Here is a 5420-nt window from a genome sequence, read left to right on the forward strand (position 1 = left end):
CTTCCTTGACACTGCAGGTGGAGAGCTACGAAGGCACAACTCAAAATAAAATGCGGCATTAGTAATGCTAGGGACTTGAAACATCAGCGCTGGAGTGGGCCTGGGTCCCACTTTTTGTTAGGGGAATTCAAAGTAGGAAATTGAACTAAATAAGGAAAATTTATCTTTCAAAAACGTGGGCTAATCGGGCGGGTACTTCTCTGGTGGTGGGGGTGGGTGGGGGGGGGGGGGGAAGGGAAAAGGCTTCTCTCCTGGCTTTCCACCAGCAGGGATCATTCGTTAACTGCAACGCTAGCCCTCACTTATGGAGACTCTGGCTGCGTCCCCGGCCAGAGTGGCCGTGCATCCCCTTGATGAAATTCTAGAGGAGGTCGGCGGAGATCAGAACATCCAATGGGGGGGGGGGAGGAGTGTCCCTCCTTATACACGCATTTTTATTGCATCACCGTATTTGGCATCTGACACAAGGTAAAAATTCGATGCATACTTCGGAAATGCAATGAGAGCCATCGAAGTTAAACAGACATAGGTGTAATACAACAATGCCAGCTCAATACGTGGGTGATCGAACCAACACAAACGATAAGGACCGGGTTGAAGTGAGTCGAGCAAATTTGTAGCTAATGTGCATATGTTTAACCGAATATATATAATAATATATATATATATATATATATATATATATACAAAGACATGTGTATTTACGTATGCGCGTGCGTGCGCGTGCATGTGTACATTGTACGACATGATCGGTGCAAATGATGAATTGAGTACATGCAGCTGAACCCAAAACGTGCATCACAAAACCGTGGCGTGCTTTTCAGAGCTCAAACAGCGCCAGCATGGGCCCGCTCGGTGACATAGCAAAGTTGATGCGGGGCAAAGGACCAGGTAGCGTCAAGATCGACAGCACGGTTTTCCAGCTCCATTATATGCTCACGACGCGTCTGTTTTGGGGTGAGTTTTGAGAACAAAAGACAATGTGCGCGTCACTGACAGCTCAGAAACGCTTTAGAAATCGCACTACTGTGTTACACCGTGCTGAAATAAATCACATGTCTTACACGATTGCGGTTTGACTACGCTGTGCCCATGCGCCAGCAATCACGCGGACTGCCTCGTTATCGACGTTTGCTTCGGATCCACCATCGAAGCTTAAATGTGTTCGCCTTTGAGTATGCGGCAGTATAGCGTTTTGGTATTGTCCTGCGTCATTTATGGCACATTGACACTCCCGCTGAGCACAAATGTGACCATGTTGTTTTAACACCGTGTGAGATACAATTCATTTCAGATCGTCTATGCGCATTCGAATTTGCAATAACGTGACAATTTCGCCTCTGAACCCTTGTCAAATAATACGATCCAAATGATATTATATTTAGAAAGAAGCATCAAGAAGCGAAAAGGCAAAACAAGTAAAAAAAGCAAGAAGCAATAGAAGCATTGAGCAAGAAGCAGAAGCAAAGAGGCCATTTTATGTATTTGTATCGCTCCAGCACTGAGCTCAGTGCTAACATCGCTTGCGTGCACCGTGATGTTCGCCATAGCCTTATAGATGTGTCTAATATTCCGCAAAACGATGTACCCATCCTTCCATTCCGCCACAAAGTCCACGAGGTTGGAGAGTCCTGATGCAACAACAGGATCTCCGAGACGGCCATGGGTTTCTATTACATGCAATTGGTCATCGAACTGGTCACTGGCAGCGACACGATCAGCGGCTTTCGGGCAGTTCCAAGGGCCTCTGAGATAGCTAAAACACTCTCGACATGGTCTTCCGGAGTGGCCAAGACGGAGAAGAGAACTTAAGACCACGACGGGGCGACGAAGCAGATCAAGGGTCTCAAGAAGATATCGGTAAAAACAGATTCGGTCTGGTCTAAAATGTAAAATGTGGATAGCTCAACTGCTGTTAAGCACGCAGTTAAATGCAGCGAATTCCCGAGTGCTCTGCTGATGGTCTTACGCTTCCTGTAAACAGGGATAAATGTGCATCACCAAACAAAAAAGAGATGTCATGAGCTTACAACGGCAAAGAAAGTACTGAATAGGTCGCAATGTCAATTCACCGACTCCCGCCCAGATAAGCTTGCAAATCCCTTTGTTTCCTGGGGATAGTTCGAAACACGATCTCCGTGTATTTATCTGTTTCGGTAGCTGAGTTTTTTTAAATTTGTTCAAATGCTTTGAAAATTTCATGGTACTTTCTGTCCTACTTCACGGGATTGTCGGAATCTTCGTCTAGACCATATTGGCTGTCATTCGGGTTCAGACGCCAGATGACGTGTTCTTCGTTGAACACACATTCTTGAGGACTCTATTCATTTGCTTAACACGCGTCCGGGTGGCCAGTTAGACACCCTTCGCTCGGGTAGGGGTCAATTTGTTTCGATACCCCCCTAATGCCCCCGAGATCTCAGAAATTAAGAAAGCTAGAAACGCCGAACTCACAGGATACTTTGACCTGTACGTAAGCTCACCTGGGTCAAATTTTGTGGTACCTAGGTTATGAACTTCGGGTCAAATAAGGTCAAACAAGGTCAATTTCCAAGTTGGTCTTCAAAGGGCCCCCAGAACCTAGATAACTGCTCTAAGCACAGTGTCGCATACTCATTTCAAGTCAGTGACCTCTTTTAACGTTTTGAAGGTCGTGGTGGCCAAAACCATACAAGACCGCATTGAGTAAGTCCATGGAAAGTGTACAATGTGATTCCTGTTATCAATAAATTTCAAATGGGCGCCAGGAACTGCCCCATACAGCAAGTCCTGGAGTAATAACACAGGTTGGTTTTGACCTTGGTCTAACCTTCATACCTGACCCTAGGCCAATGTAATTTGTTCATCCAATGTTTGTGGTGCCTGAGAAAGTGTCTCCGAAATGCATGGCTCCGTCTAACACTCCGTCGTTGGATTAGATTGAACGATTCCCTAGAAATTGACTTCGCAGGAACCATGGCCTTTGACTTTGACGTGCCATAGGTCAGTGACCTTAACAGGTACATCCAAATTGTTGGTGCCAGACGATCCGTTATTCAATTGTCTACAGCTAAGCAAAATTTGGCGCGGCTTCGCCGCGTCATTTGGAATCCATTTTGGAAACAACCTTGGGGGAACAATTTGCCTCCCCCCACCCGAGCGCATTAATATTATGGATCATTATACTCGTAGAACGCTTGATAAGCGCAATGACATAGAGCTCAATATGTTGACAACCACCATGCAGCATGATTGTGAACGTGGAGGTGCGGGTGCTGGTGCGGGTGCGGGGTGTGTGTGCCCTTGAGCATGCGTGTGTGCGTGTGCATGCGCATGTGCGCGTCCGCGTGTGCATGCGTATGCATGAGCGTGTCCGCGTGTGCATGCGTATGCGTGAGCGTGTGTGTGTGTGTGTGTGTGTGTGTGTGTGTGTGTGTGTGTGTGTGTGGTGTGTGTGTGTGTGTGTGTGTGTGTGTGTGTGTGTGTGTGTGTGTGTGCGCGCGCCGCGCGCGCGCGCGCGCGTTTGCGCGCGTGTGTATGCGTGCGTGTGTATTTTCGTAGTTTGTAACATATCAAAGAGTTCAGAATTCCAACATTCTTCCACCTCGACCTGGTTTGTTTTTCAAAGGTCATTTGGACCAACGTTCCATCACAAAATCTGGTGCAGTTTGCGCGAGCTATCCGATACCGTTCGCATCTCAATCCTAGATTGTCCTAGTTTCGAGATAACGTGGTGCGCACTGAGACCGACGTCGTTCGGAGACGTGAGAAAAATGTCGTCCGTCCAATAAGGGCTGACAGGGGACGACAGACGACAAAGCAGCATACAATGTTTTCTTGACTATTATGCACTTTTTGCGTGTCGACAAAGCACAACTTTAATGACCTGACGACCAAACGCGGAAACTGAAGTACACGGGGACCATGGCCAGTGGGTCATCAGCCACAGCCGCAGTATTGGACCATGCTCCGAGTGCTGGTGGTGTGCACGCTATATAGACGCTATACCAGGAGTCTCTTTTCACAGAATGCGATGAGTCTGGGGTGGGGCGGGGGTGGGAGGAGCGCTGAGCAGGTTAAAACGGCTACATCTTTTGTGGGGCTAGAGTCTTCTTCCCAACTGAATAGGAGGAGCCACAACCCTGCACTGTAACTCATTTACAGCCCATAGCGCCATGGTGGCCGGTAACAGTGTGTACTGCTCCCTTCCCATTTTACAACCCCAACAACGTCCTAGGCTCGCGTGTCAAAATTGTGGCGTATGCCTGCTTTTCAGACAACACAGCAAGGCATAAAGCATTTTATCGCCTTCTTAGCATTTTATGTTACACCGCTCTGCATTTCCCCGGTCGGCTCATGTATTTTCAATTTTGACATGTTGACATAAGAAATCAATCATTAAGTCATCGCCTATCGATGTGCGTCAGTCACATCAAAAATGGCTTCAAGACGTGCAGCTGTGTGTGACAAAAACGAAATGATCAATTCCAACTTTTGCCATCCTCTGGCTTTGCTATTGGGCATTCGGGACATTTGTCTGTTGGAGAATGTGGACTTCATCAAAAGGAGTCGAACGCAGGTTTTTTTTTGCATTCAGCCACTACTTTCTGAGATTTCGGGAGGGGCAAATCCCCTCCCCCACCGCATCCCCTCTGCCCAAAAATAGGTTAACGGGTAGCTTGCCCGAATAGGCCTAGGACGCAATTGCGCCCACGGTGTGCGTATTGTATGCGTGCACATGTGCTTGTGCTTGCGAAGACTAGTTAGAGGTGGACTTGCTATGATGCATGGAGGTTCTACGCTGTCCATCCTCATGTCAACGATCTGTACGCACGAATGCGCTCGCAGGAACTACAGGACACAAGACGTTCACAATCGTGCGCTCGCGGGAGCTACGGGACACAAGACGTTCACGCTCGTGCGCTCGCAGGAGCTACAGGACGCATGACGTTCACGATCGTGCGCTCGCGGGGGCTGCGGGACACAAGAAGTTCACGATCGTGCGCTCGCGGGAGCTACAGGACACAAGACGTTCACGATCGTGCGGCATGCGCATCAGCTGGCTGATCCCGTTGTCTGCAGGGTTCTCCATCCTGGTGACAGCCTACAGCATGATAGAAATCCGTCTCCTGCGCCTTCTCAGTGTGGGTCAGTCAGTGCCCTTGGACGCGATGAACCTACTGCTGGGTCCAGCCCTTACACCGTGGCCAAGATTCCAAGAACCGGTTCAATGCAGGTGTGTCAAAAGAAGCCGACGTTACTCGCAGCTGACAACCCCCTCACTCTAACTCCGTTGCCGTTCTGGGCACTGCGCATTGAGCCTTTTGAAGTGTAAACACCACCGGGCTTACGCATGAGGAGCCTATAGAGGGCTGCCAACAATGGGGTTGTTTTTGTCGTTCTGCTGCCGTGAATGCGTGGTAACCTCGTCCGGTCACTTG

This window comes from Pollicipes pollicipes, unplaced genomic scaffold (assembly GCF_011947565.3).
Source record: "Pollicipes pollicipes isolate AB1234 unplaced genomic scaffold, Ppol_2.1 Scaffold_2555;HRSCAF=2994_pilon_pilon_pilon, whole genome shotgun sequence".
NCBI lineage: Eukaryota > Metazoa > Arthropoda > Thecostraca > Pollicipedomorpha > Pollicipedidae > Pollicipes > Pollicipes pollicipes.